The sequence below is a fragment of the Silene latifolia genome, chromosome 11 (assembly GCF_048544455.1).
Source record: "Silene latifolia isolate original U9 population chromosome 11, ASM4854445v1, whole genome shotgun sequence".
NCBI lineage: Eukaryota > Viridiplantae > Streptophyta > Magnoliopsida > Caryophyllales > Caryophyllaceae > Silene > Silene latifolia.
In genome coordinates, this window is record NC_133536.1 from 92,151,138 (window position 1) to 92,162,595 (window position 11,458).

General features: G+C 43.8%; 1 non-coding gene across 1 annotated transcript; it reads right to left on the bottom strand.

Moving 5' to 3' along the window:
- Nucleotides 1–796: 796 nt before the first annotated feature.
- On the bottom strand, nucleotides 797–903 carry LOC141615725 (small nucleolar RNA R71). Its single transcript, XR_012530128.1, has one exon. It is a non-coding gene; the product is annotated as a small nucleolar RNA R71 (small nucleolar RNA).
- Nucleotides 904–11,458: the final 10,555 nt, after the last annotated feature.

Here is an 11,458-nt window from a genome sequence, read left to right on the forward strand (position 1 = left end):
AGTTATAAATATTATTTTGGTCTAGGTACTCCTAACGACAAGTAACCGAAAACGACAGCGACGAACAAAAAATGGCGCCGTTGCCGGGGACGGTGTTAACTTGATTTAATTTTCTTTGATTGTTTTTAGTTGTGTCTTTCTTTACCTTGGGGAAGTAAAACTCCTCAAGGTTTGTTCTAATTGTTTTCGAGTTGTTTGATATTTTGCATGTCTAGGAGATCACAAGGTAACTTGTTACCCATTGATCTTGAAATAGAAAGAACTTTGACCAACAATAGAAGACTTGCTAGAAATACTTTGAGAGGTATTGGTGAGATTGTAGATATTCAACCAAACAATATTGAGTTCATCAACCCTTTTGCAAGAGAAGGAGAGGAGAACCCAACACAAAATCAACCACAAAATCAACCCACAATGCCTAAATTTTCATCACATTCCGTACCAACCGAGGAGAACCTACCAAATGGTACTCCCGCACCACAACATCGGACCGGTAATTTCATTGCAAAATCCGCATTTATCAAATTAGTCGAAAGAAGCCAATTTGGGAAGAGGGGGGGGGATGCCTAGTGAAGACCCTCATTTTCACATGGAGACTTTTTGTGACTATTGTGATGCGATTTCTCAAACCGGAGTTACTCAATACCAAATTCGATGGGTATTATTTCCTTTTTCTTTGATTGGTACCGCGAAACAATGGTTAAAGAGCTTTGACAAGGCTACTCTTGGTATTGACTCTTGGAAGAAATTGGCACTTGCTTTCTACAAGAAGTTATATCCTCCGGAAAAGACTAACATGCTAAGAGCCCAAATCACGGGATTCAAACAAAGGGACGAAGAATCTTTGTATGAAGCTTGGGAGCGATTCAAAGGAACTTGTCGCTCATGTCCGCATCACGGACTTAGCGAGTGGTTCTTGGTACAACAATTTTGGAATGGTCTTTATGAAGACTCCCGAAACATTCGCAACATGGGATCAAATGGTATGTTCACCGAAATTGACGATAATCAAACATGGAACAAGATTGAGGAAATGGTGATCCATAACTCACAATATAGTAGACCTCGGAAGGCTACTAGAGGAGGAAAGCATGAAGTGGACTCTATTACTCAATTGGGTGCTCAACTTAGTGCTCATATTGATACCATCAACTTGAATTTTGAGAAGGTTATGGCTAAACTTGAAGAAGCCTCCAAATCACCTAAGCAACATGTTAATACCATGGTGGCATCTTCATCAATTCCAAGTGGAATATGTGAGTGTAGATACCCAGTATCTGCTGAGACTCCAATAAACACCGGATGATTATCGGACTATAACATGTTTTGGAATCGCGGCGTTTGATCGACAGTTTGTGTACAACTTTACGTCGGAAAACTTAAAACGATTTCGAAAATAAAACATTTCAAAATATTTGAAAAATACCTGGAGTGTTTAATGTACGACGACGGGGTCGCAATGACACTAACTAGAGTCAAAACCGACACCGGACCAAAAACCGACTCAAAAATTCAAATCCCGACTCCAACAACGAGTCAAACCGAGTCAACCACAAAAAACCAAACATTTCAAACCTTCTACCTTAAGTTTTCCCGGATTCATGTTGGTCAAGTACCAAACATGTGACTACAAAACCTAGGATAGAACAAATCATGATTGCGTTTGTTATGACAGTGACAACACAACTCGAAGTACCGCGACGTGGCTCGCGCCCCTTTGAGCAGCCCAAGTGGCCACGTCGCTCAAAACTCACACAACCACTCATTCTCCTATAAATACCCCTCAAATGCCACCCATTTGAGACTTACGCGAGTGTCCGCCCCCTCTTTTCTCCCTTAAAATTCTCGACTCGACTTCTTAAGTCACAACCCGACGCGTATTTACGACCTACCGATCGTAAACACGAGCCTTACACATTGTTTGGTACCGTCATCGTGCATTAAATCACTTGACCGACCACTTCGACCACTACACCATCACTAAACTTTTAAAACACTCTTTTTACTTACCAAAACGGTTTTAAACCGAGTTTTTTCCGATCAAACGAGTTGTTACACTTACGTCGGTCACTCGCCATGACCAAACATGTAAGTATGAGGGTGTAAAAATCCTCTTTCATTATGTTTTCATTTGTTTCATGACTATAACATGCTAAAACATGCATAACATGAACCAAAACATGGAATAAACGAGCCAAAACTGATTTTTGGTCTGAGGCAGAAGCCCCTTAGGTCGCCAACTGGCCCGCGCCTAAATGGGGCGCTCAGACCAGAGATCAACCGTGTTTGTTCTCGTCATTTCTCTTAAATTCATTTTCATATTTGTAATCGGTTTTCGCCATTTCAAGTATTTTCGAACCCTTTTCATTTTATTTCACTTGTTTTAACCATAAAGCATTTTTCACCCTTGGTTCCTCATCCATGACGGTTAAATCCGTGTTTCGGTGATAATATTTGGTTAATGACATTTAAAAGGTATTTTAAAGCCTTTTATTTCTTTCTTTACATTTTCAAACAAACATATTAGTCACCAACACAAAGTCATCCTTGGTTCTACATACCATGCCGGATTTTAACCCGGGTACGATGATGAGTATCGACTAATAACATTCAAATGGACTTAAAACAATTAGTCCATAATTATTTTCAAAACTATTCATGTGAAGTTTGTCAAATCGAACCCAACATCGAATATTATCAAAATAATGATGATTATTCGAGTCTAGTTCTTCAAATCAACAAATGCGGTCTAAACGACCTCTTCAAATCAAACCGAGTTCAAATACCCATTTTCCACACGTTTTATAACGTTTTCTAAAAGGTCAGAACACGGCACATAAACCGTGGGCTAACCCGCGCCTAAACAGGCTCTCCATTTCTCACTTTCAAAACCAGGGGGATGCCCCTTGTATCGCCGGCTGGCTAGCGCCTCATATAGCCGTCTGGTACAGGGCCTGTTCCCTTCCAGCATTAGTCTAGGACGATCCCGACTCCGGTTAACCCGGATATAGGACGGATCAGATGACTATTTCAATTATTCAAAATCATATTTGCAAAATGTCTTACTAAGACAAATGGATCATGTTATGCACCCTAAACCTAATACGGTAAATGGATGTTTAATTTCCATCTTGCATGCAAATCAATCATTAATCCAACTCGACATCTTATACTTGTACTTGGATTAAATCAACCGACTTAGAAAGCTCTCACATGTTAGGTTTAAATTATTGGATGCGCATTCATGCATTTAAACCGTTTTATCAATTTTTGCATTCAACCAACCAAGATCGATCAGTAGAGGCCGTTAACGCGGGCGGGATTGGGTGTCTGATTAAAGGGCTTCCCAATACGTAGCTTCACCTCTTACTCAGAAACTTTGGATAGTGGACGACCTTATCCAGGGCGTACGAGAGTCATTCTAGAGATAGGATGCTAAAGAGGGACGATTTCCTTATCTTTAGTACCTATGTCAAACGCTGCTTTGTGCTTCGATTTGACCGAGGTATAAAGTGGATTTCGAACGGGTTCCAGGCATCCCACAAATGCTTGGTGGCGACTCCGAACATCTCTAATCGTTTCGAGACCCTTACCGAGACGAAACCGACCGATCTAAAACGATCCGGTCGAAAGCATTTTTACGCCGCCGAGCGTGGCTTTCAAAAAGACCGCTGTATGTCCACAGATCGAAGTGGGCTTGCAGGTGGGCCATGTCCACAGATTGGCGACTCCGCTGGGGATAACTAGGACACTTAAGTATTTGTTATCCCTAGATGGTGAGACTCGAACGAGGTCTTGGTTGGAATGCATTAATTGATATTACGGTCGGGTTCCTTGCCCGGGCCCACAACCTAACCCTTTTCGACCAATTGGCTCGTCTCGTCGGCGTGAGTTTTCTCATCCCCGCGTTTCGAATCCCGATTGAGTCAAGCATACCATTGACGTTACACATCTCTGTTTTGTCAAAGAGCTTTCATCACTTTCGAGCACGAGGCTAGGGCACCCTCCTTACACATTTTGTTTGGATTGGTATCTCTCTCGCAAATCGGGGTTTGATTGCTTGGTGTGTAACCCACCCTTTTAAGCCAAAACCCTTGTCAGCATAATGCATAATATAATGAACTACGAGCGCTTATGTGCTACTTGATCATAAGTCCTTCCGTGTCATTTTCAAAATTTTAAAAATCACCTTTTTGCGCCGTTATAATGGCCATTTCAAACCTCGGTCTTCCGCCGACCGTTGCATTTCAAATGACACGCCTTTCTAGGCCGTCATAATGACGATTTTCAAACCCGGTTTTGTATAACCATTTAGACACGCCTTTCTAGGCCGTCGTAATGACGATTTTTAAACCCGGTTTTGTATAACCATTTCAACACGCCTTTCTAGGCCGTCATAATGACGATTTTCAAACCCGGTTTTGTATAACCATTTCAACACGCCTTTCTAGGCCATCATAATGACGATTTTCAAACCCGGTTTTGTATAACCATTTCAACACGCCTTTTTAGGCCATCGTAATGACGATTTTCAAACCCGGTTTTGTATAACCATTTCAAATCACCTTTTTACGCCGTTATAATCGTCGCGTCTAGACACGGATTTTAACCCGTTTCGCGCCGACAATGGCTCGTTCAAAACCCGAGAAAAGAACACACCCTTTTCTCGAGACACTTTCGAGATCCCGAGGACCATACACCGTCCCCGAGACCTCTTCAAACATTTCAAACTCGACTTTCAAAACATACAATTTTGAATTTAAAAAACCGTCTTGGGAAACAATGCACTGTTTTCCGAGCCGACTCAAACTCAAACCGTCTTTTGCAAATAAACATAAGACGACCCCTTTCAACTGATCGACTTGCGGAGATTTCTATCTTTGGAAGCCGTGCATTAAAGCGACAAATGAATCTTTTTGAAAATTTCTATTTTCGAAAACTTCAGTCCACCATTCCAATTCCGCCTCGTGTCTATCGAGTCAAAGCAAACGTACTTATGGGTCTTTACTTATGAGTTGTCTCACCACGAGACCCGTCCAACGGCGTCACGCCGTCATGTCATAAATCGAGTCAGCACCGAGGGACCACACACGGTCGCCTCCGTCTTGTTGAGTCTGATCTTTGTCTCATCCTTTGCGTTGTCTGCGTTCAGTCTTGGAACCGTGTCGGATTGAGTTGTAATGTGAGCCGTTTTTCTGCCTCAGAGCCATGGCCCCGTCTTCAGCTTCGTCCAACAACAACAATGATAACAACCGAGATGTAACAACCGACCAGCTAGCCAGCCTGCTTACCGCTCTTAAGGTCACCCTGGATCGTGTCGAGACCCGTATCGACGCCCAGGAGAACAAGGAAACTGGGGAACATAATACCCCACCTCGATCGAATCGAGAAGAGGTCAAGCTCTTGGAAGAACAGCTCCTAGCCCGGGGTAACAATATCCATCTTGAGAACAACCGAAGGTTCGAACCTGTTGTGGACCAGTTACCTGACAAATTCACCCTAACCGATGTGCCTAAGTTCAAGGGAGTGGAGGACCCACACAACCATATCCGTGCTTTCAAGGACTACATGGCCATTAAAGGGGTCAAACAGGAACTTTTTACCCGGATCTTCCCATCCTCTTTGGAGCAGATTCCTCGCCAATGGTACTACTCCCTTGATCCGAAAAACCTTACTAATTGGGATGAGATCGCAGTTGAGTTTGCCAAACAGTATTCCGACAATGTCGAGATCCAGGCCAATACCCGTACTCTCGAAGTGCTAACCCAGAACGACAAAGAGGGGTTCACTGAGTTCCTAACCCGTTGGAGGAGGGTGAGTATCAATTGGTCAGTAAGCCAAGTGAATCAACTTTGGTGGAAAAGTATGTCAACAATCTCCGCCCGGTTTATGCCAACCTACTGAGATATCAGAATATCAAGACCTTCCAAGATCTGTAGATTCTTGGGACGCGCATTGAGGACGACCTCCGAAAGGGTGTCTTAGCGAAGACTACTGGCAGAGGTTACCAGGGACCCAGCTCAACCGGATCTCGCCCTTACGGTCAGACGAACAAGATTGATGAGGTCAACCTCGTCGAACCAGCTGCTAAGAAAACTGAGCGCCCCCAGAGAGTGTTCACCAACATAGGGTCGACTTATGCAAGTGCCCTGAAAAGGCTCATGGACCAAGGGAAGTTACAACCAATCGGACCCACCCCGGTTCCGACCGATGCCAAGAAGTCCCGGTTCTGGAACCCCAACGCCTACTGTCAGTATCATCGAGGGAAAGGGCATGATACCGAAAATTGCTTCAAGCTTAAGCACCTCATTCAAGACATGATTGAGAAGGGATATTTGTCTTTACCCCCACCAACTAAGCCGAATAACAAGACGAATCCTTTGGGAATCCACGCTATCTCTGACGATGAGCCGACCCTAGACTCCTCTCACCTCATCCTGCCAATTGATGACGAGGTGAATGCTTTGGGAAAGGATCCTTCAGACGGAGTGTTTGTGTTTAGTGCTACCACTATGCTCACAATGTTTCAACAAGTTGAAGAGGCCATAGCCAGCCTCTCTCAGAGAATCACCCGACTCGACGACGCCTACCGTCGACTCATTTTCAATCCACCAGCACCGCGTCCAAGGGAGAATTCCCCAAGCATTCAAAACTACCCACCCCAGGATAGATTGCTCCCGCGACCATTCTGGCATAGGCCTCACGAAAATTATCCTCAAAATAACTACCCTCAAAATAACTACCCCCATAAAAATCACCCACACAAAAACCACCCTCACAAAAGTATCCCTCACAAGAACTACCCACCGAGGAATACCCCTCCAAGGTATCCTCGAGACTCCGAAATTAACGGCATATGGAGAGATGATGTTGAGGATGTCTATATCATCCCAGGGAAGGAGATGCGGGCGAAAGAAATCGGGCATCTCACCCGGTCCGGACGTCCCTATCAGAATCCGAACAATCCAACGGTCGTTCTAACAACGAATGACCAAATCGTCCCAGAGGTGGGCACTCAACCAAAGGCTCCTGAGAACTCAATCCTGAAACAGCTCCAGAAAGCAAAAGCCGAAATCTCAATTTGGTAACTGATCGCAACGTCTTTTGAGCATCGACAGGCCTTGCTGCAGGCCTTGGGCAAATTAACCGTGCCCTCCACCTCTTCCCAAGAAGAAATAGTGGCGCACATGACGAGGGACGCCCCTGATCTAAACAACCCGGTCGTCTTCTCCGACGAGGATATCCCTCCGTTCGGAGCCAATCATAACCTGGCCCTGTATATCACCGTACAATACCTCCAGAAAAATATACCCATGGTCCTCGTGGATGATGGTTCCGCGGTAAACGTCATTCCTCTTAAGACTGCTCACAAGCTGGGTATCAAGGAAGCTGCCTTGGTCCCAACGAATCAAGGAGTACGCGCCTACGACGGCACTCGTCGCAAAGTTGTCGGGCTTATCACTTTGACCGTCACAACCGGAGCACTGGAAAGACAAACCAGTTTTCAAGTGGTCGACATCGACGCGTCCTTCAACATGCTCCTGGGATGTCCCTGGATTCACACCGTGAAGGCCGTCACCTCAACTTTCCACCAGAAGATCAGGGTCCCCTTCAACGGGAGAACGATCACAATTCCCGCTTCCCCAATCAAAGCGGTTATGAGAAAGAGGATGGCCTCCCAAGACATTGAGGAGGACGACAACGAAATGTGGGGTTTCCAAGCCTTAAACGCCATAACTGATGAATTGACGCCCTCTGATTGTGACCCGTTCACCAACCTCACGGTCAACCGTATTATGATGCGTCAAGGTTATTTCCCGGGTTTGCCGCTCAATCCACTGAAGGAACCCATTGCCTCCCTTGAAACAGGCTAAGGTCCCCAACATTCCCTTTGCGCTGGGATACGAACCCACCGACGAAGATATCCAGGAGATGAACCTCCTAGTCCGAAAGCGCAAGAAGCACGGGTGATGCGTGTCCAAAATATGATGTTTCACACTTTATTCTACACGCATTTCAGAGCTCAAATGTGCAATATATGCCATTATTTCCCTATTTTCCTCTACTTTTGTGTTTTTGTCTATTATTGCAGAAATATGAAGAATTGAGCGGAAATCGAGCCGAATCCATCCCTAAGTAATTGACATTGCATTTGACATGAAGTATTGACTCGAGGAATGAGCTTGGTGCGCGTTTCAAGGCCTAAAGATAGCAAAAGCATGGGTGCGTACGAGTTTAACAAGCGAAGAAGTGCTTCTCGAAATTGCAGGCTGCTTCAGATGGCTATATCTCGAGTTCTAGAGCAGATAATCGAATGATTCCAATTGGAGGTGAAAGCTTATTCTCTTAGCTTTCCAACGCCGCGTAGAACGCCTGATTTGACCAAGTAACGAAGAAATGGCAGCTGTTTTAATATCGGTGCGCGCTGCAGCAGAATCGTCGAATGCAGTGCAGATATATTTGTTGGTCGATCGACTGGTCCAAGTGGTCGATCGACCACCCCACGGGTTCAGTAGCTACTGTTCGCTGCTACTTAGTCGATCGACTGATGCTTATGGTCGATCGACTGAACAACGGGTCTGATGCGCAAATTAAAAGATCGAGAATTCCAAAGCCCATTGTGATTAGGTTTAGGAATAAAGGTTACGCAGGATTTTTCCTATATAAACTAACCTATGTTTTCAGAATAACAGTTAGTTTTGAGGAGAGACATTAGGTCTCGATTTTAGCATAGTTTACATTCAATACAAATATTTTAGTTTCTCAATAATGTTCGCTATTTTGCATCTGGATTTCCTTTCGGCCTTCAGTTTCGGTATTTCTAAATCATAATTTCAGTCTTTAAGTTTATTATCTTCGTAGTTAGAATTGCTAGATTAGTTCCCTAAAGCCGTAATTTTCTTTATTGCGAATTTACTGTTAAATCGTTTTAATCATGCTTCAAGTTTCTCGCTTTAATTGCTTTCGTAGTTATAGTTAGAATTATTATGAGTAGCTAAATACCCCGTGCTAAGATGCGAGGGGATCTGTAGCGAAGACGACGTAGATTAGTAAACCTGATGTCGGCCTTTGGTCGATCGATCGATTGGATTAGTCGATCGATCGATCGATTCTGTTGGTCGATCGACCGCTTAGGTCGGTCGATCGATCGACGCGCGATAGATTAGCACCGTTTCAATGTTTTAATTGCAATATTTGACAACGAGACCGAGAGGAGACTTGTTAAATGCTTAGTATTTGACCGACCCACAAGATCGAGAGATAGGGGAGGGAAAATAGATTAATAAATTGAGACGACTAAATTGCTAAGATCGAAAGATAAGTAATTTAGGCATTAGGAATCACTTTTCAGGGCGAGAGCTAGTATTAGTGAGACCTAGGGACCAGTAGCATAGGCTGAGAGGCGCTACTAGTTAAGAATGGACCGAGAGGACTTCTTATTTGCCCACCTATCGTGATCTATTAGACTTACTTAGATACCGTCGTCGCAGCTGCAGTGAACCGACCGTCTTAGCATTCTTTTTATTATTGCTTACATCTCTTTTTATTACTTGCTCTTTTATTCACGCATTTAGACTTAGACATAATCCACTCCAAAACCCCCCACAACTGTTACCCTTAGACTAGAATTAATAACAACTATTATCTCCCTACCTCCATGCGGATCGACCCTTACTACCGCTTGCTAGTAGTAGTTTGGAATTATAAATTTTATTTTTGGTACTCACTTCGACAGGTATCAAATTTTGGCGCCGTTGCCGGGGAGGCAGTGCTAGTTTTAGTTGTCTTTAATTTTAGTCTTTCTTTCTTTAGTCTCAGGGAACTTCGGTTCCTTGAGACCGTTCTCATGTCGTTCCTTCCGAGTTTTCCGCGGGGAAGAGAACGAAATCTTTGGTGTTTATTTAGCCAGACTTTGGGAGTTTATTGAGCCCAGACGAGATGCCTTCTCTGATCTCCAAATATGCTGCACCATTTTCCGGCAAATGAATGACCCTACGCGAGCATACCTCGAGTCTATAAGTAAGTGGGATTTCGAAGGAATCCCTGTCATTGAGGTATTAGAATTCTTTAATTGGTTTGCTACTGAATCTCTTAAAGCCAACTTTTCTCTTCATGTTGACTCAGATGAGGGGGTGGGTGAGACCTTAGAAACCGTTTTAGAAAATGCTGACGGAGACATAAAGGAGACCATTAGCGTGGTTGACAATCCTTTTTATGAGGATAGTTTAGAACCCCTTTATGATTCTGGCACTGATAGTGAGGTCGATTTGGAGGATCTCTTTGAGAGTCTCCAACTTGACGAGTCTAGCGATAAGGAGAGTGAGGAGGAAAATTTTGACAGTCTTGAGGTTAATTGGGATGTGTATGACGATATTATAGATGAACCTATTATAGAGGACCCGATTGACCCATTTGACTTTACCGCCCCATGCATTTGGGACGATTATCCACCTTCTCCCTTAGTTGACCAGACTCCTCCACCTCACATTTCTTACCCGTCTGAGCATCTGGATTCTACTCGCGTTGTTTTTGAGTCAAATGCTACAGAGCTCCTTTGTTTATCACCTGCGGTTAACTTGAGCTTTTATATTCCGCCCTTAGCTAGAGGGCAGAATAACTTTGTGGACAATTTTAGGAGCTGCCATAGGAAATTTGTTAGGCTTAAATGCTTTTACATTTTGATTTCCTATGTTATTTCTATCTTATGGTGCTACTTACAGTTTTGTGTAGTACATGCGCAGATGTATGATAGGTTGCTGAGAGCCTTGAGTTGTTTTGATTGGGCTCAATTAGAGTGAGCTGCTGAAGAAAAAGAGGTTGAGCGAGACCTGTCTGAAACCAGCGCTAGCCGGGAGGCAACCCGGATGTGTTTTGTTTTTGTTTTGAATAAAACCTCATAGTTGTTTAGAAATAAAAACTCTTAGTGTGTGCTTAGTTTAATTTCCGTCTATAGACTTTTACTTTGGGTTTTGCGTAATTTTGGGCGCGTATTATTGTGCATTTGCAGGCTTGTAGACCTCATTAGCTCGAGTAATTGAGCTAATTCGAAGAAATCGAAGTTACAAGCGGTTTTCCCGGTCGATCGATCGCCTTCTATGGTCGATCGACGGTCTGCAGTTTCAGGAGCTCTTGTTCCTTTCACCTTGGTCGATCGACTGGGTGATGTGGTCGATCGACCAAGTTCGCTGCTGTACCTGTTCGCGATCATTCCCCTGCTGAGTTTGATCATTTTGCGGAATTAAGGGAGTCTTCCCTCCACTTTATTTTCCGTCTTATTTCTGATTTCTTCCATATTCTTCATTTTGCACATAATTTTACCGTCCCAAAATTGTTTTCTCGATTTTATGCGTGGTTTTGTTTGTCTTTTCAGGTACTTTTTAGTAGCACTGCTGGCTACTGAAACCTCCTAGCTCACGCTGGTTTGGGGAGGTTTCCTTTGCTGCGCTTAAAGTCTTGT